At 42.6% G+C, this 20820-nt stretch overlaps 1 protein-coding gene and 1 long non-coding RNA gene across 6 annotated transcripts in view; one reads left to right on the forward strand and one right to left on the reverse strand.

Moving 5' to 3' along the window:
• The window catches only part of PAG1 (phosphoprotein membrane anchor with glycosphingolipid microdomains 1), a 94302-nt gene extending 79651 nt beyond the window's left edge, over positions 1 to 14651 (reverse strand). For all 5 annotated transcript variants that reach the window (XM_082233913.1, XM_082233908.1, XM_082233912.1 and 2 more), the window contains exon 1: positions 14538 to 14651. The gene's annotated coding sequence lies outside the window, so the exon portion shown is untranslated. The remainder of the gene's footprint in view (positions 1 to 14537) is intronic.
• Positions 1 to 20820, forward strand: part of LOC309538495 — a 151088-nt gene that overhangs the window by 104556 nt on the left and 25712 nt on the right. The window lies entirely within an intron of this gene.

Below are 20820 nucleotides of genomic sequence, written 5' to 3' on the forward strand. Positions count from 1 at the left end.
ATATTTTGGCTTGAGGAAAACAATTCCTCCATGAAAATGACAGGATTTTCTTAAACCTCCCCTTTAAGCAAAATCATACATGAATGATTTGAACTCAAAGTACACCACACTCTTTTGGAAAACTTGCTTGGAGTCAGAAATAACTTCCTTTCCTTTCCATACACCATATTACAGGCAGAATTAAGAACAATACATCATTAAATATTTTCACAGTATCCCACATCCATTGGGCAGCTACAGGGTAACTACACCCTAGAACTTTGACTGTCACATCAGTAGAAGTGTCATTAGGTAAAGGGACCCCTGAGTCCAGTCGCAAACAACTCTGGGGTTGCGGCGCTCATCTCGCTTTACAGGCCAAGGGAGCCGGCGTTTGTCCACTTCCGCAGACAGATTTTCTGGGTCATGTGGCCAGCATCACTAAGCCACTTCTGGTGAAGCCAGAGCAGCACAGGAAATGCCATTTACCTTCCCACCAGACCGGTACCTATTTATCTACTTGCACTGTGTGCTTTTGAACTGCTAGGTTGGCAGGAGCTGGGACCAAACAACGGGAGCTTACCCCGTCGCGGGGCCTCGAACCTCCAACCTTTTGATCGGCAAGTCCAAGTGGCACAGTGGTTTAAACCACCACACCACCCACGTCCCTTAGAAGTGCCATTACTTCATTATATATCAGCCTTCACCAAAGTAGGGCCTTCCAAATGTTTTCCCATCAGCACCAGCCGGTTTGTTCTTATTTGCCCTCCACTACTAATCACAGCTACAAAAGCCACTTTCTGCTAAAATAATATGCTAGGGGGTCAGCTACATGTAACTCTGATCCCTAGACACCTGCACCACAAATGAGGACAATGGAAGAATGATGACCCTCATATTTATCAACTGAATGAACTCAAGAAGACACAACTTTAGGAGATATTGCAACCCTCAGGCTGCTTTTTAATCCTCCTGACAGAGTCCCCATTCCTCCCCCATATCTTCTCAAACTAATGGAGCTGTTTGGCATTGTGAAACAGAATCCGCATTAAAATTCTCTGAAAATGAGATGTGGCAACACACAATATTCCCATTAGACCAGTTTTGGATTTAACAGATAAGCTACTCCGTGTAATCAGCAGGGATGGATGCAATATACCATTGCTCTAGCTTCTCATGGTATAGAAATAACAAAAACAGTTGCTAGAATGTTAAGAAAGGAAAGAAAGGGGGGGACCACCACAATGTAACAGATTAATGCATCATCAACCAGAAAGAGTAGCAAAACAAAGTTGCTTTAGTAAAATCAAGTTGCTTAGCTCACAGGCAATTTGTTCAAGGCATCACAAGAATAAAATGAACTATATCCCCAGCTACATAAAGCTTAGCAAAAGCAAATGGACAAATATGGCAAAAGAATGCAGCAACAGCAAAAGGAATGAAGTTGGATAGTAAGTGAATATTTACATTTCATCCAGGAATGATACATGGAGCACCCAAACTACCATGTGTCAGGGAACATAAAACACACCATCTATTATTGATAACATTTCATTCCTAAGCTATCTATAGCTGTCTCAGCTGTGCTGAGGTAAAGCTAGCTTGAATTATTATCTGTTACAAAGGAATATCGATAGCTTTATAAATGTTTCTCAATGCAGCTTATCTGACTTGCATCACTAGAACAGACTCTTACAGAGACAAAGCTACTCTATAATTTCTGTCTTTCTGAGACCTAGAAAGTAGTCATTAAAATAGCTGACTTAGCAATCGTTGGGGGGGGGGGCGGGAATCCAGGAATGTTTGCATTTTATCACCAGTATAAGATGTGTCTCATCAAAACACTGTCACCATCACACAGAACACATAAGGATTCCGGGACATAGTGGAATTTTTTGGCATGCACTGAGAGCAGCCATTTTGCCACTGAATGTTGTTCTGTTGCACAAACTTGTGTTGCTCTTATGTTTGCTGTAAATATACTATCGCCATGAAAGGCCAAAAAAGTTAGTTAGCATTGACAATTAGAATTAGAATTTCACCTAACAAAGGTAGGGTTAAAGAGAGGGAGGAAATTATGCTTAAATGTGAAAGTGTTTAAGCTACATATGTGTACACAGAGAGAGGAGGAGGAGGAGGAGGAGGAGGAGGAGGAGGAGGAGGAGAAGCCCTCACTTGAGTACTTACAGAACTATGTAAATCTTACAAAAACTGCACTTGAAAACACTATGCTGAATGCTAAGATAAAGTTTCTGTGATACCTATTTAAATAACAGAATGAAAAATCACTGTAACCTTTCCAGCACATGTTTGGGAGAAAATACAAAAGTTCCGACTATTCTAGGAGCTATGAAGATATTTTGTTCCTAGATTAGATTGTCAGCCTGATATTTCATTCCTAGGACAGATTTCTGTCATTCTTTAAAATTTTCATTTAGAGAAAGGGAATAATCCAATCTGCACACACATGGAATTTCATCACAGTAATTTTCCTTAGGTATCGTCATCTTGAAGAAGAGGGCTAGTGGAAAATAGCCTTTTCTAATCAACATCTGCTGCTTTGCTCTCACATGTTTATTTATAATACAGATAGTGGGTGAACAGTGTGTACCCTAAAGTAAAGATTTCTGAAGCATTCATTTTAGTGGCAGTTTTAAAGGGCAGAATGGGTTTAAAAGGGTGAAAATACCACAGCTGTTCATTCCAGAGAGGTAGTTATATTAGTCTCTTGCAACAGGAAAAAAAGACAAACAAAAAGAACATAGTATTGCAGAATCTCCAAGATCAACAGATAGGTATTTCTACACATGCTTTTGTCCACTTGAACTCTGATCTACACAAGTTGATGTTACAATAAATCTGCTGGTCTTGAAGGCTTATGTAGATGATAGGGGATTTATTCATTATCCCAAGTAGGTACTGTATAAGACGGCTTTCCAGATTTGGAACCAATTGCAAGCAGAAAACTGTCCTACTGTCCTACTCTTGAAGATGCCACAAAACTGTGCCATAATCAATAGCATGACAGTATGCCTGCTCTGGAACATTTCCAGAAGATATAACATTTATTTCCCCCAGCTCAAACATATGCGTATGCAAAAATAAGTCTCTGCAAACAATCACATTTATCAGCAAGGTCCAAACCAAAGGAAAGAAACAGGAATTTGCACAGCGACTCATGAGACAACTCATATGGGTAATTTAAGGTAACTCATGCTCTTCAGTTCCACAAGATAGGGAAGGAAGGAAACATGCCTCAAATCAAAAGTCATGAATATTTTATAAATACCATCATGAAATATCCAGAAGAGCAATTCCCATTTTTTCCACCACTCTCTATCACTCAAGTCAGACTGCAGCAACCACCAGACTGCTGTCTGCAACCATGACATGTGACAGATCATATTATGCCAGTTTTGTGCAAGCTTCAATAGGTTTTCTGGGTTCAGTTCTGGGCAGGTTTTAGCCTTTAAAGCACTAAATGGTATGGGATGCGGGTTTCTTAAGGAAATCCACTTCTGGGATCCCTCACAAGACTTCACCAATTCAGTTGAATTATTTCCCCCACTTCTGTGCTGTTGTAGTAACTGAAGTTCTCAGGAGGGCTGGTGAGAATAAGACAGATGCCTTGCCAAGGTGGCTTACAATGATTTTACAGCATTAAAATCAGTTAAAACAAATTATGGTCAAAAGTATAAGGTGGGTCCCAAATTATAACTATATATCATTGATATCAAAGGTCAAGGTAAAGAAGTGTGCCTTCAGCGTACAAGGAAGACTACATGATGAAGATGCTAGATGCATCTTCTCTGTGTGTGTGGGGAGAGATGTTCACAGTTTAGGGGCTGCCACAAAGAATGTTCTGTCCTGAGCTGTTAGCTCTCAACTTTCTAGGACCAGTGAAACTATCAAGAAGGCCTCCTCTGTCCTAGAGGGTCCCATAAAGGAGACAGTCTTTCAGATATTTGTGGCCTAGATTATCTAAAGCTGTAAACGCTAACATGACCACCTTGAACTGGGCACAGAAGCAAACTAGCAACCAATGCCACTGTTATAACTCAGGGGTTATGCGTGTCCTAAATGGATCATCTAGTAGATATGGCTCAGAAGAGAAAGAGGCAGATCCACATTCAGTACAGTAGCATTTCTTGCTAAATGTATGAACTGTGGAATATATATTGGATGCAAGCATGTGAGAATCTGTCCAAGTACTTAATTTCTCTTTTATCAAAGAATGGGAATGCTTTGTTGTTTTGGAAAAAAAATTATTTAAAAGGTTATATACCCGATACTTTACATGCTATATGGATGCTAGATTGCAGCAGCTATCAATAAGATTCTAAAGCAATAAAAGCCAGCAAACCATAAAACAAATCAGCAGGACAGCAGTATAGTAATAAATATAAGCAGCCAAGTTAACAGACATTAAACCTGTAGATAACTCAATTCAGAAAGCTTTTCTAAACAAGGTCTTCTTTGATGCTTTAAATGTGTTTAGAGAAGTAGTCTGTGAGACCTCATGGGACAGAGAATGCTGTAGTCCAAGCACCACCAATGAAAGGGCCTGGCAATGTGTCTCTATGCTCCTCACTTCACACAGTGGAGCACATGGAGCTAGACCAGGGATCTGCAACCTTTAAGACAAAAAGAGCCACTTGGACCCGTTTCCAAAGAAAAAACAACAACTGGGAGCCGCAAAACCATTGCGACATTTAAAACAAATATATCTCCGGAGCCACGATCTGACAGCGGGTGGAAAGGTGACGTCGGGACGGTGCGTGACTAACACACGCACCGCCCCCATGCGATGTCACAGCCAGTACAGCACCCGCCACAGTGAGGAGTGTTGGGGTGCACAATGCGCCTCCTCCCCTCGCTAGTATCTGCCCCGGAGCCGCAGCAAAGATGTAAAAGAGCCGCATGCGGCTCCGGAGCCGCGGGTTGCAGACCCCTGAGCTAGACCATCCCCAACGACCATAACGAGAGGGTACAGGCTCATGTGACGGGAGGTGGTTCTGGAGGTATCCAAATTGCAAATCTTTTAGAGCTTTAAAAGGTGAGAATCAGAACTAGTTCCAGAAACAAACTGGGAGCCAATGGATTTGATGTCATATAAATGTAGCAAGATCAAATAAAGGGTATCCCATAAAAACAGCCTATGGCGTTGTCTCTATTTTCTTCTGTGTTCCCCAAGATTTCTCTAAAATGCACATTTTACTTTAGAGGCTATTCCAGTTACCAAAGTGGCTTAGAGTTCTTTTCAAATGCTGCTGCATTTGGGGTTAAACTCATTAACTCACCCCCCCTTTTTTATAACATACATGGTTTTCTCCTCCTCCCCAGTTCCAGCCTTTTGCAGACATACACACATGCACCACAATCCACTTGCTAGGGGATCATAGGTTCTGTAAGCACTGCCATACTACGATGGTCCAACTATAAGCCTTGACTGACTGTGAAGTGTGACATTTTTCCATTACCATTACAGTGCCATCATCATCTACAAGCATTTATGCCCAAATAGTCCCACTGAAACTAATGGTACCCAAGGCGCTTACAAGTAAGCACTTAAACTAAATGGATGGCAGACTGCGGTCTATGCATTTTGTTACAAATATCTGTATTCCCTTTGTCACAAACAAATGGGTTTTTAAATCATGTTTGTATCTTTATTCCAGGAAGTCAGATTATATTTAAAGCTATCATTGGCTGACACTTAGGATGGAGATTTGAAAGCTTATCTACACAAAAGAGAAACATGAAAGGCTGAAGGATCACCATACACAAGTGTCATTTTATATACAGTCTCAGGCTGCCAGGAAAACCTATATAGGATTTGACAATGCCACCGACACAAAAAATTCTTATCTGTATCACAAAGTTATCAGGATCCAAGTCTTTTCTAGCCCTTATCTGGCAAGGCAAAGCACCCAAGGCAACCTGAGTTTTTCCTTGGGGGAAAAAATAATAGACCATACATAATTTAGAAGCTCACATTCTGAATAGAGCTGTAAGTGCTTTCTCCATTTCTAAACTGGCTAATGTGTGCATAATTGGAATTACTGACACATACAGACTTTTAACAAGCTTTTGTAAGAAGCTTCCTTAGTTAATACTCAGGATAGTTGATCAGAAGATAGAATCATCTGCTGCTAGTTATTTTATAATAAAACAAATTTGGCATCGAGAATTGCTGCGGTAATGGTAAAAGATTTTTATGATGTGTGGGGTTTTTTTTTTTGCAAAACCTTTATGCATGAAATTCTTCTATTTTTAAAAAATAAATTAAGAAGTAAATAAAATTAATTTGTTATATCTCACCCATCTATCAAAAAGATGCCCAGATTGGCATACAGCAAAATCAATAAAAATGCAAGTACAGCAGCCAGCTTCTAAAAACAAAGAACATAATACAACCAACACACACACACACACACACCCTTCCAGTAGTAAGGGTATGAAAAAACTAGTAAGAATAAAAGTTCATTAAAAGTGTGCTACTTTCTGGTGAAAGACACAAAAAGAGGCAACCTGGCAAATTTCATGTGGGAGACCATTCCATTGTCACACTACTGCCAGAAATAAAGGGCTCGCCCTTCATGTTTATCTAGGAGAAAGAGGTCTCAAAAGTAACCCAGTCCTAAACTGTTTAGGGCTTTAAATCAGCATTTTGAACTGGGCCTGGAAGCAAATAGTGGAGCTGATGTATGACTGGATATAAGATTGGAGTTATATTCTCTGACCTGCAAACACCAGACAAAAGTATAACAACTATCTTTGGGAGCAACAGAAGCTTCCATGCCATCTTCGAAAGCAGACCCACATAGAGTGCATTATAGTAATCAAGCATGGATATAACTAAAGCATGGATGCTTTGCTCAAGCAAAGTCTGCCTTCTCCAAAGGCTGCAGCTGGCATATCAGCTAAAGTTGATAAAATGCACTCCTAACCACGGCAGCTATCTAAGCATTCAGGGAACATGATGAATCAATGAGTATTCTTCTGCTTTTTTGGAGAAGTACTACCTCACCTAGATCGACAACATTCTTGTATGGACCTCCATCTTGTCTGGATTAAGTATCAGCTTGTAACCCCCATTCACTCCTGATCTGAGGCACCAATTCCTAGAGTTAAGAATAGAAAGAGTGGTTTGTAAAATATCTATACTTGGAACAAGGAGTTTGCACGAACTGTCTTGTTATACAGATCACCAGGCCTCCAAACTTGAGTCAGTTTAATTAATTGACTAAAGTTTTAATCACAGATTAAAAATTTGCATCCCAATTAATCAGTGGAGCTGACTACAAGTAAGGTCTGAGACTTGAGACTCTTGAAGAACACACAGGCCCTGCAATACACAGAATGAAAAGTGGAGAAAGCTTAAAATAAAACAAACAGATTTTCTTCCAGTATATACACATAGGCTGAAAGGCAAACAATGTGCTTTCCTGCATCATTCTATTACAACAATATAAATCCTGGGCAACTTTTAAAGCAGCATCTTCTGCACGGTTGGTGAGAGGGAGGGAAGCTCTTACAATAAAGCAATAATTACACCCATATTTACACTGAACCTCTAGCCTTCATGGATTTTCACCTGAAGTTACTCAAGTGGCCACCAGTCTGGTCAATCACCAACCCCACCTCTGATAGCTTTAATCAGCCCAGAAGGGCAAGGGTCCAGAGCATAGCTGTCAACTTTTCCTTTTACTTGCAAGGAATCCTATTCGGAATAAGGGAATTTCCCTTTTAAAAAGGGAACAGCTGACAGCTATGGTCCAGAGGGCATACGGTCAGAAACATTCTGGCCCAGCTTGCCACCAGTCTGCATCACCTATAAGTGGGATTTGCACTCAAAACACCAAGGTCTGCAGAGAGATGAATGATTTTATCTTCAAAGCACTTCCCAAGTGCCAAGCACAGGGCTAGCAAAGCCTCTTGCGCAATACTTCCCAAGCACCCACAACTAGCTTTGACAGGTGTCGATCACCTGACATCATAATATCAGATGATTGACCAGTGTGTACCCCTGCCTACCCATCAAAGCAGGCCTGCAGAGTTGATGGGAGATGAAGGTCTGGGTTGCTGAGTGAAAAATATTCCCTAGCCCTGTTGCATATTCACAGACTTCTGAGGGTGATAAGTACAGGAAGCCATACTGAGAAACCTCTGGACCGTGACAGTAACATTTGCTTATGCTTAAAATGCAAGTTTCCCACAGGCATCTGGTTGGCTGCTATGAGAACAGGATTCTGGACTAGATAGGTCATTGGCCTGATCCAGCCGTGTCTTTTTATTTGTGCCTTTTTTCAGATCCTCAGGAAACAAAACCTGACTGAAAATTTGCATTGTGTCCACTTATTTTACTAATTTATCATCCGAAAGGTACTCAACAGACCAAACACATTTTCTACAGGCTGCACTCCTATATGTCAATGAAGGAATTTCAATTCTAAACAATGTATTTAAAAAGAAACACTTGTGGCAATGACTTTCAGTTAATGTAAGCTTACGGGGATACAAGTGACCAAGAGTTACTGTATCTCAGTTTATTATCATGTTGTCCTGAAGTGCATGAACTCATAAACAAACAAAGGATTACTGTGACTTCACCTGCAAAATATTTTCCTCTTTTCTCCAAACTTTTATTTTGTTATTGACTAAAATAAATCATACACCAATTATCATAAGCATATTGCCAAGTAAAAAGAACACTCAGAAAAAATGCCTGCAATGATAGCTATGTGGACTTCAAGGAAACTTGACTACTGATCATCAGCTATGGTCCTAAATTCACCAAGTTTGAACCAACTTCCCCTGAAATGAGCAAAATGATGCACTGGCTTATTTTAAATGTGGCCTAAAGAAACTGTTGTCTGCCACTTCTAATTGGAAAATTCAAGAAATAAAATTTCCCCTTGCAAATTTTCCAATCGTTCTAGTGTCCAGGTTTTCTTAACATTCTGATGTGTGAATGGTGTAATTTCCTGGGAACAAACAGCACCTGAATACCACCCACGGCCAATAAAGAGATTTCAGTGGAAGCCTCTTGTTTGAGCAAAACAAAATCACAACTCTCTTAATATTTTCTCCTTACATTATGAATTGTTTTCCCCTTAAAAGGCAGACTCCAGATGGTGCCGTCTACCAAATTAAAATCATTTTAATGGCTGGTTAAATGTGGAGCTTAGGTTACTTAATGGAGTCCTTGGGAAACTGATGCAGGAACTAACCCTGCCCCTGCCCCCACATTGTCATTAAAACGCCTTGCAATTAGATTTATGCAGAGCACTGGGTTTTGAGATGCATTAAGAACTAGGCTGCAGATTAATTTTTCATTATATGATTTTTTTTTAACAAAAGGAATTAGAGAAAACCATTTATGTGCATTTTTTGGATTAAAAAGATCTTTCTAGCTTTTTAGTCATGCAAGCAGTTCTTGTGACTTACTTTGGCTCACATTCTTTGCAAGATCTGTTGACAGCTGGTTGCACAGCAATGCTCTGATGGGAACATTTAGGATTCAGGTGTTTAAATTTTAGAACTTCAGGTGTAGCCAATTCTGCTTACAGGGCTAAAAGTAACCAAGACTTTTATCAGTTTAATATTGTGTTTTCCTGAAGTGCGTGGACTTGTAAACCATAGGAATAATTGGCTTCACATGGAAAATGTTTCCTTTCCTCCATTTTTAGTTCTATTTCATTACTGACTAGAACTAAGTATGTATGGTTTTATACCGTTAGAATAAAAATCTTCTGGGACAGCTTTTTGTAATACACATATTAATCGTAATGACAAACACTAATTAAATAAATAAAATGGAGAGTTGTTAAAGACATTGGACATTCTCCAAAATATATCCTTGCCTAGGCAAGAGAAGCTTTAAAAGGTATTGCTAGAACACTATGGCAACAACAAAAATGCAGCAGAATTTGATACAGCATGTCCACGGCTGATTACAGTAATACCTCTGGTTACGAACCGCCCTCCTTGTGAATGCTTACGAGCTCTGCTAACCCGGAAGTAGATGCTCCTGGTTGCGAACTTTGCCCTGGGATGCAAGCGGAAATCGCGTGCCAGAGGTGCGGGCACAGAGGGAGGCCCCATTAGCGAAAGCGCGCCTCAGGTTAATAACGGTTTCGAGTTGAGAACGGACCTCTGGAACGAATTAAGTTCGTAACCAGAGGTACCACTGTACAGTAAAAGGGAACACTGTCTTGATCCTAAGAACAGTTGCTTGAAATGCTATGAAACCATTATTTCGAGTGTGATGTTTTGAATTGCTTGACCACACAAGTCACTGCAAAAGACTAGGCCGCAGGAGGTACACATGAAAGGAACCCTTGTGCATCCTTAGAGGTACAGTTTCGTGATAGTATTATACCACTACTTCACCACTGTGTTTGCTTGGTCCCAGGGCTGTTATCCTGAGAACACTTTGCATTGGCAGAATCCCAATGTGATACAAGGTTATTAAGGTGTACTCATAAGAATTTCACCATTATCAAGTGGAAATAGCAAATAATAGTCCGTAAGATTAAAAAAAAAAACACAGAGAAAGGCCAAGCAGATCAAAATGATACTATGGCATTAACTACAAAATGTATTTTTTTTTAAATTAAATATATATATAACAAGAAACAAGTGTTTTCCTGCTTTTGTTGTTCAGTTGCTCAGTGTTACATATTTAATCAGTTCAAGTATTCAGCATCACTGATGATATATTACTGTGCTTAAAGCCAGATCCCTGGGTGACAGATCAGAATGAAAGGTCAAAGAGCTCTACTATTCAAAGCATTACAGTTCAACCACTTATAAATCACTGGCTGTGTGTATAGATAATTAGGTCTATTAGTGCTGTGCAGCTGAAAAGCTTTTCCGTTGCATGAGTTGCTAAGGGTTTGCCCCTCAAATAACAGTGGGATTATTTACCATGGAAGCCTCCACATGCACACATATGTCTCCACATCAGAAGCGGAAGTGGCTCTACTCGTGTGCACACAGAGAGGAGCAACATTCTTCCAGTGGCAATCCCCTGTGCCTCATGGAACTTAACCTTGGAAAAAAGCATGTGAGGGATTGCAGCTGAGAGGGAAAGTGGAAATGCTTCCTAGCAGCAACTGTATGTGCTGGTTAGATACAAACAGATGATGGTCAATACATGGCAAATGTATCTTTCCGTCAACTCACTGGCTCAGTGCATACAACACATACAACCACAGTTAGAAGTGAAGTCACGCACAGGTGGAGGGAAGACGCAGGGCAAGAAATAATAAATGGATAAATGTTGGTACATAATGAAATGGGAAAATGTGAATTTATAAATATAATGTATATGTATCATTATGTAAAGATTTTATATATGTATTGCAACATTAATAATAAATAAATAGAAAGAGGGGGAAAAGAAAGAAGTGCAAGCCATGATGTGATGCTTTAATCTGTGTTAAGTTCCAAGTGTGCACACTAATTTGGATTGAGTAGGAAATGGAAATCCTAGTTAGGGAGGGACAAAGCAGGTCAATTTCTGTTTCTCTCAGATTCTCATTTTTCCAGTCTTAAGTCCAGTTCTCCAGATTTCCTCATTAGCTTCAAATTTTTTTAAAAAAAAAACTTTTAATGAAAATTTCTCAGCATTTTTGCAAGAAGTTTTTTTTACTATGCATCTTTATATATGCATTTCCCCATAATATAATGCATTTTTAAAAATAAATCATTAATATATTGTTGCATGCTGCCCCAATCTCCAAGTGGTGAGAGATTCCAGGGGCTTATCTAGGGTTTGGTTTCCTCAGAATGAGGGACAGCAGAGACTGTGGTCTTTCTTCTCCCATAGCCACAACCTTGGATTCAAGCAGAAATTAGGCATGGCTCTGTCAGCTGCCCAGCCTGCAGCTTCTAGTTCACACACACAACTCAACTCTTTCATTCGAACTAACAGACGTTTGAGGGATTAGAGTCCCCCCATTTGTCCTTTGGCACAGAGCCACTTCCTTTGTTACCTTAATGGCCCATACTTGGGCCATTACCAATAAACTTACTTGGCAATTTGAATCCCTGCTGGGTCCAGAAACTGGACAGACATACAGCCTATCCCCACCCCTCAAACTCACAATGCTGTGCATTTATTTGCACACTGTAGCATACACGTTTTTGTGTATATGGCTGGAGAGATGCATTGCAAAATTTAAAGAAGTACAAATTGTCCTTGCTGAAGAATGAAGGCTCAAAGGAGGATTCTGTGTAATGTTCAGACTGCTGCAGTACATATGCAAATCACTAGCTTACGGCACTTCAGGCAACACACATAATTGATTTCAGCAACAAATATCTAACTCCCAGAGTTTTAGATGTTGATCCAGCACTGAAACACACCCTTGCTATCCCATATAGAGAAATGGGGCAGGTTCAACTTAGTGCAGCAAGTCTTACTACACTTTCTCACTATGCCTAGTAGGTGGAACCATCTGTTCTCTCCTTCTCTGTACCTCTTGGTGTCTCTGCCCCCTGAGAAATGGGTGAGCATCTGACAGCACCAAGGCAGGTGGCACAACAGGCACCAAAACGCTGATGGCTGTGAAGAGGAAGATGGGGATGGAGAAGGAGGTGGGGTTCATGGCTCTCATCATGGAGTCAGGTAAGGTGAGAGACCAAGTTGAAGGGACTCTCCCCCCCCCAAAAAAAATCCTCACTATAAAGTTGCTCCAATTCCAGCAGATCTCTGGTCCCTGCTGGAGCCTTCCCCTGGGTCCTCAGCAAACTCTGCACCCCCATTCCACATCATTCGAACTCGGCCAGCCCACAACACAAATGACACAAATTTGGAAGGATTGTTGTGTTTCAGTTTGCATATTGTTTTAGAAATTGGGCAAATTTGCCTTTGAATGCAAACTGAATCAAATTTCTCCACCACCCCAAAATCCTGAGCACACTTGGGATTAGTTAACAAAAATGTGAAATGGAAGAGACTGGTACAGAAAACACCCGAACAAGGAGAGCAGAAACTGCAACTGGTTATTCAGACTTGGCAGCAATCCATTAGGTGCCACATGATCTATGATCAGATAATCTGGAAGTGAATAATCCCACAGTGCTAGAGTAAATTGCACAGACTGGCTATGTATACCCACTTATTCTCATCACATGCTCCTTTTCTCGCTTCAGTATGGATTTTCGTCCTTACTAATGAAGTCTCCGCCCCATCCGAACTTCCCAGTTTAAATGTCACTACAGACCCCAGCTGCTTGTATCGCAACCGACAAACTACTCAGAGATAGTTCCATTGAAGCTGATTGCATTGCATGAGATCACAGACAAAAACTGCTATCAAACAGCTGACACCCCAATGCATAACCACTACTGCTAGACTTCTCATGTTGCTACTTCCAAGTAAGAATGCAAACTTGGAAAGCTTAAAGGATGCAATCTGATTTTAGAATTTTGATGCTAATTTTTGGCACCTAAACAAAAACAGAGACTATGAGACCAAGTGATCTGAGTTTGGTCAGCTAGCTTCTGTAGATATTGCGCCATGCATGCCTCTCATCCAGTGGAATCCTGTACATGCCTACTCAAAAGTAAGCCTCCCTGAGTTGAATTCCTGGTAAATGAAAATAGCTTTGCAGCCTGTTTCTCTCCCCTTGACTACAGCTGCCCCTCTCACTGCAATATTATTATTCCACATTCCAAAGTGCCTCTCAGCCACAAGTATGTTTACAATTCTTATCTCATTTATCCCTTCCTTCACTTTAATTTAAACTGAGATTTGCCCTAGACCACCCAGCGAGCTGAGATGGAACATAAAACCACTACACATCGTCACACACAGCCTGCTGCTGCCACAAATGCAAGCTGATGTCGATTACCCAGCACCACAATCCTAAAACACTTCTAACTTGCAAGCTGTCGCAGTTATTTCCATGGAACTTTCTTCAATCCAAGTAATGCTGCTGCAGTCCTAGGCAGGCTGACTTGGGACCGCAAATGCCACTTAATATCGTGGGAGATGCTTCTCAAAAAGTATAACTAGGATAAGGCTGCACCTGCTCTTTGAATCACAGCCTAAAAGCTGCAGTCCCCCAATCACTGGTTTAGAAACATTATCACACAGCAGAAGTGGCAAATCCGTGAGATCCCTAAGGAATGAAGTAGATTATGGATCTTTTATCAGCCTGTTATTCCCAGGCTATTTGTGCTCTCCTCCTGCCTCTCAGAGTACTGCTCTTTATCCTTTCCACCCTCCATTTAGGAGCTCAGCCCACCCTTGAAAGTTGACATTATCTCCCCTTCCACCTGTTTTAGGGCTTTAATTTCAGCAGAGATCCCATCCTGGGTCCCTATATTCACCGACAGAGTCACTTCTGCCAAACCAGCGTCAGGGCATGAAAGCAGGGCCTCTGAGCATCTGCAGAGTGCACTGTCCACACTGCTGGCTATCCGCAGCTAGGCACCCCCACCACCTCCTTCCCCTACACTTTCGGCTTTCCGGGAAGAGTTCAGCGTTGCAGTTTCTCCCGCATCACACAGTCAGGGCTGCGACCCTTTTTTTCTCCACTTACCAGAGAGGCAGATCCCCCGGGCAGTGGCAGCAGAGTCTTTCCTCTTTGGAGCTGGGGAGCTTTTTCTGATCCTTCCAGGTGCCGCGCCCCTGCCGGCGGCTCCGCGCACTGCAGGACCCCACGCTCCGAAAGGCAGCAGCCGGCTGAGGCGCCGAGTCCAAACGAGCCGGTCCTGGCAGCAGCGTCGAGCCCACAGCGCCCCGCTTCCCCTCGCCTCAGCTTGGCTAAGAAGAGAAGAGAAGAACGGGGAGCGCGGGCGGGGAGGTGGTGCGCGTGGGAAAGCGCAGTGGAGGGAGGGAGGGGGGGAGCAATACGTCGCAAAGAACAAACACAAAAAGGGCTTCCCGGTGGCAAGGGAGGCGCAGGGCTGAGGGAGAAAGAGGCAGCTTCTAGTTCAGGGAGTCCCTCACACAGGCGAGGAGGAGGAGAGAGAGAGAAACAGCAGCAGCAGCGAGAGGAGGAGCAGAAGTGGCGCCGGAGAGGGCAGCGCGCGAGCCTCGCCGGCAATGCGCATGAGCCCAGCTCGGCGAGGCTCAACACCACAGGCGCTGCTGGCGGCGGCGGCCAAATGGCGAGGGGGGAGGCATTCCAGCCCAGGCTGCAGGCACCTTTCTGCCCCCCCCCGAGAGGATTCTGTCCGATTCCCTGGCCCGCAGCTTAGCCAGCCCCTGCTCTCTCTCGCCGGTGTCCTGCCTGCTTTCGTTTCCCTCTCCACTCAACGGCCCCCTCACGCTGCACCGTGTCGCCTTCGATAACGCGAGTCGCCGCGTTCAGACGTGCGCTGAGGAGGAGGAGGAGCGCTGACCCTCTCCTCAACTTTCAGTCGGGTCAACGTTCGCAATGCCCGAAGCCTTCCAGAGACGGCTGCTGTTGCTGTGGGAGGGAGGTGGGCAAATGGAGCTCGTCTGACGAGAGCGAGGCAGGTACACGCACACACACCGAAGGGATTGCCAGGTCCTCAGCCTGGCAGACGAGGGCGGCGGCGGCATTTAGTGGGTCAGTGGGGCGAGACGTCGGGGGCGTCGGGGTGACCTGCGGATAATCCAGGGTCACGTGCTTTTAGGCATTATTCTCTTTATACTGTACATTTAGGTGATTAAATAGAGCGCAACCGGGCAGTGCTGCGTCCCCGAGTGACGCGAAGTCAATGGAGATCTAGATTGCACCGTGTCTCAAGAGAACATATGGATTACTGCAGTCTACCTAAATTGCTTTTGAATTATGGTGCTGGAGGAGACTCTTGAGAGTCCCATGGACTGCAAGAAGATCAAACCTCTCCATTCTTAAGGAAATCAGCCCTGAGTGCTCACTGGAAAGACAGATCCTGAAGCTGACGCTCCAGTACTATGGCCACCTCATGAGAAGAGAAGACTCCCTGGAAAAGACCCTGATGCTGGGAAAGATGGAGGGCACAAGGAGAAGGGGACGACAGAGAATGAGATGGTTGGATGGTGTTCTTGAAGCTACTAGCATGAGTTTGATCAAACTGCGGGAGGCAGTGGAAGACAGGAGTGCTCTGGTCCATGGGGTCATGAAGAGTCGGACACGACTAAACAACAAAACAACAACAACAACCTAAATGGAAAAGGCACTGTCTGTCATTTCTCAAGTGGTGGAGAGGCCCTGTTCCCCAACTGGGAGATGGTTTAACTCACTGTGAAAAGAAAAAGTTCAAACTCTGTCCCCAGCAAGCTTTCTCGCAGTTGTGGACAAACCTCCTGATGCATTTATTTGTATTGTCATCACAAAGCACCCACCATTTTGGAAGTGTTGCAGCTATGTTAAAAACGAGTAGAGAGAGTAGAAGCAAGCAAGCATTACAGCAGTTGTTCCTTCCATAGCCTATAGCTAGGGGCCATGTTGCTCTATCTCCTTGCCATGATGGGAAGCAGAAGGTGCATCCTCCCAGAGTAATTACTACAGAGTTTCAGAATTAGCTACAGGAGGAACATGGTGGTGTCCCTGTTGATCATTGATAGGTGAGGCTGGAAAATAAGAAAATCATCAGCTCAGAGTAGCAGAGTTCAGAAGACTGATGTGCAAAAAATGTGCCTCTGCCACTAGAGGATTTCCCTTTCTTCTAGTACGTTTTTCTTCTCGGTTTCCAGTATAGTACCATGGGACTATGCCAGCCATGTTACACTGCATATTTGCTACTTGATCTTGCAGCTATCAAACAGCAGATGTGGATTTAAGAACTTGCCATGAGCCTTTCTCAAAAGTGAATTCACAAGGGTGTGAGAGAGTTATACACAGATACAATCTGTAGGCAGATGTGGGAGTGATTCCCAGACCTGCAAAATGAATCATATAAATAATGTGTAATTAATAGCCTTTAATAAGTAACATTTTAATAAAGCTGGATGGACAGTTGGATCAGCAGCCATACAACTCGGAGGGACTTAATTCTGAGTAATCATGCTAAGGATTGCTGTGTTAAACCTCTTTGGCTCTAATTCAGAAGAAAAGCCAGGCAGCAAAATGAAAGAGGCCTGTTATTTTCTAGCTTAACTGAGGCTACGATTTGAAAATGCTACTGGGCTGCTTTTTGTTGGCAAGGTATTCCAAGGTGTGCGGCTAAAAATAGAACTGGATATTTTCTTTCCCTTAGGCACTTCTGTGCATGGCAGAGAGCACCACCAGGGAGAAAATGAGCCCCCAACACTGAATGCAAAACTGCCCTGTTTCACGAGCCAACTGTCAAATGTTTGGAATTCTGCCTCAATAAAAATAATGAGTTATCTAAAGTACATGCACTTTGGTAGAATTTGTTTCAAGTTTATTACATTCCAATTTTTAAATACCTTTCCAATAAAATGCAAGCAACTATATGGAATTCAAAGAAGCCATCCATCCTGCACCCTAAAATTAATCTTGCATGCATATATGCACAATTAAAATGGTTATTGAATTTCCACATGTGTTTTCTTAAAGCAACTGCATCACTATGCTCTCCAGCATTGCAAGTCTATACATTGCAAGCATCAGAAGTAAGCCTGGTTTAGTTCAATGTGGATCACTTTCCCCCTGGTAAGTAGGCATAGGGTTGCAAATCTAATGACTTTTTTGCCTGACACTGCAACTACACCAGCAGCCGCACTGGGACTCACTTAAATGCACAAAGCTTTTCTCCAACTAGCTTTAGCTCAGCCTGCAATTTGTCACTCCCAGTGGTGTAACAGTAAATGTTGAAGTGCAGGACTCATCGTGACAGGTCCCACAGTCATATCCCCAAAGAGAATCCAAAAATGCAGACGTTTGTGTTTATCCATTATTATATCATCAACAGCAGCAGCATGTGGCATAATGCCCAACTTATTAAGATCATCATGACTGCAATCTTATGCATATAGTTTCCTGGAAGCAAGCAAGCAAAATAAATTCACCTTTGAATTGACTGCATAGGTTCAACTTGCAAAACATACTGAGATTTATCAAAAAATATTCAGCCAGATGAAATGCAAGTTCAGTTTTTTAATTAGAAATGCAAACAACCAAATGCAAACAAAACAAATGCAAGTCTTATCATTTAAACAGTGTAAAGTAGGAACGCCTTAAAAGAAAAGACATATGCAGCCTCTGCTTGCTTTTCTTACTCATTCTCCAGTTTCCTCTGTGCTCAGGGTGTAGCAGCTTTGGCCTCCAGATTTTGCTAAACTACAACACCCATTATCCTGGGCCATTGCCCAGGCTTGCTGGGATGGATAGGAGTTGTAGTTTAGCAACATCTAGAGGACCAAAGGTTCCCCACTCCTTCTCTCTGCTTCATTTTCACCTCCCTCATCTGCCAGATCAAGGAGGGTTGATCAATCATCACCCCAATGCTTCAGCAGCTGACACCATCATCTCCTCTGAAAAGCATCCCAGAGCAGTACTTTCCTGTGCCTTCCCTCCCATGACACTGGTCATTCCACTCCCTTGGGGGTTTCCCCATTGCTCCTAGATGAAAGCCTGAGAAGAAACTACACAATATAGTGGCACCTCTGCTTACAAACTTAATTCATTACGGAGGTCCATTCTTAACCTGAAACCATTCTTAACCTGAGGTACCACTTTAGCTAATGGGGCCTCCCGCTGCCGCCGCTCAGCCAGCACATGATTTCTGTTCTTATCCTGAGGTAAAGTTCTTAACCCGAGGTACTACTTCCAGGTTAGTAGAGTCTGTAACCCGAAGAGTTTGTAACCCGAGGTGTTTGTAACCCAAGGTACCACTGTACTGAGGCAGCTCGTGCATGAGAGAGAGGCTATGACAGGTTGTAGGCTCAGCTCTCTGGGTTAATCTTCAGCCTTCAGACCCCCTGGCCCTTTAACTTAGAATTAAAGACAGAGAGTTGATTGTGCTGGCTGAGATAGTGTCATTGTGGGGGAATATCCGCTGTCATTTCCCTTGGGCGTCTGGGAATCAGCCCCATGCATTCCTCACTGCTGCTTCCCAAGTAAGAAGGGAGCCCTGCATGTCCGGGGGGAAGCAAAGGCAGTGAATCACAGCAACATAGGAAGCTGCCTTATACCAAGTGAGATCATTAGCCTATCTAGCTTAGTATTGTCTACACTGGCTCTATAGGGTTTCAGGCAGGATTCTCTCCCAAGCCAGGGATTGAACCTGGCACCTTCTGCATACAAAACAGATGCTCTACCACTAAGCCACGGCCCGTCCACAATGGAAATGATGGTGGCTACACATCACAATCCATTCTTTGCCTTCCACCTTAAGGCCAAAGGATATCAGATTCATAAGATATCAGTGCTATGGCAGCTGGTAGTCCCAGCGAGAGGTGGATGGATGGAGGTGGGCAACAAGAGCAGGGTTTTTTGTATCTATCTGTTGGGGATATACTTTCCCCCTCCAGATTAATGCATTATTATATAACAAAGAATAAAAAGTTTTGGTAGCAACCTGACCTTGTAAATAGGTATATGCACACTTCACTATACTGCCAATTCAATCTGACTGTTCCTGGCAATAAAGTTTAAAGAGCTTTGTTTCAGGATCAGTGCCTTAATTAGCCCTAGGGCTCTTATAACACAAAGAAAAGCAGGAGAGAAACAGCCGTTACAAGTTTTTATCAGGGTGATAAATGATACCGACTAATTGAAAAGAAATAAGGAAACAAAGATGTACCCTATCAGGCTTATATGATGCTGAAAAGTTAATGTGGCAAATCTGAAAGGAGCGATCATTGAAATACCCTAAAGGAGAAGATAGGTCCTGTTTTAAATGCACGTTTCAAACAATGTTGTAAGTTAGAAAAATCTTTATCACTTCTAGTGTAATTAAGTTGCTTCTTATTGGCTTCTCAGTGCTTTTTTATTTTTTAGACACAGGATTTTGGTGATGTCCCACATGCCACTTCCTTGTCACATCTGAACAGACAAGAAAATGTATAATGTATGTATGTATTTATTTTTAAGTTTCTAGATGTCAATGGCTCGGGGCACTAAGAAGCAAGCAAAATATATCTTCTTTGCAGGCATAGAGAGAAGTTAGACATAGCTGCTAATGCCCTGCATTTTGGATCAACACAACTACCAAATGCCAGCACAAATAAAAAGCTCTTGAGGTTCTTTGAAATAAATAATGGCAGATCTATTGGTTGAATCATGGGAGGAGAAGCTGTGGAATGCAATTCATTGGCAATGGAGTAGTCTGGATGCTCCAGTGAACAAAGGATAGCAACGTTAGACTAAACTGCAAATATGGGATCAGCCTGTCCTCTCTGCTTACCCTGACTCACTTCATACCATTGAATTATATCATTATTGCTTATAAGCAGTCTCCCTGCAGTGTGGCATAGTGATTGGACTAGGACTTGGGAGACCAGGGTTCAAATCCCTGCTGAGCCATGAAGTTCATGGGTGACCTCGGGCTAGTCACTGCCTCTCAGCCTAACCTACCACACAGGGTTGTTGTGCGGATAAATTGAGGAGGGAGAGAACCATGTACACCACCTTGAACTTGGAGAAAAAAAGTGGTAAATGGCTGCAATAAATAAATGTTATAATATGCATACAGTGGATAAAATAAAATAAATTTTCATGCTGGTGTGTTCCATTGGGCATGTGCTTCTTGCACTCATCAGATGCTCAAGGCTCTCTGTGACAATCAGTGCGCTGGAAACATGCCTGAAGTGGCAAAGTTCACCTGTATGGCATTAGCTCACATACTATTGTGTTATGTAAGGCTTTGCAAGCACTTGGCCAGCACCTCACCCTTGCCAAAATAAACAAAAACAAAAAGCCTCCCTATGAGGGAAGGTGAAATCTTTGCTTCCCAGTTCTGAGC

This window comes from Podarcis vaucheri (assembly GCF_965113315.1).
Source record: "Podarcis vaucheri genome assembly, chromosome: 8".
In the NCBI taxonomy this organism is placed as follows: domain Eukaryota; kingdom Metazoa; phylum Chordata; class Lepidosauria; order Squamata; family Lacertidae; genus Podarcis; species Podarcis vaucheri.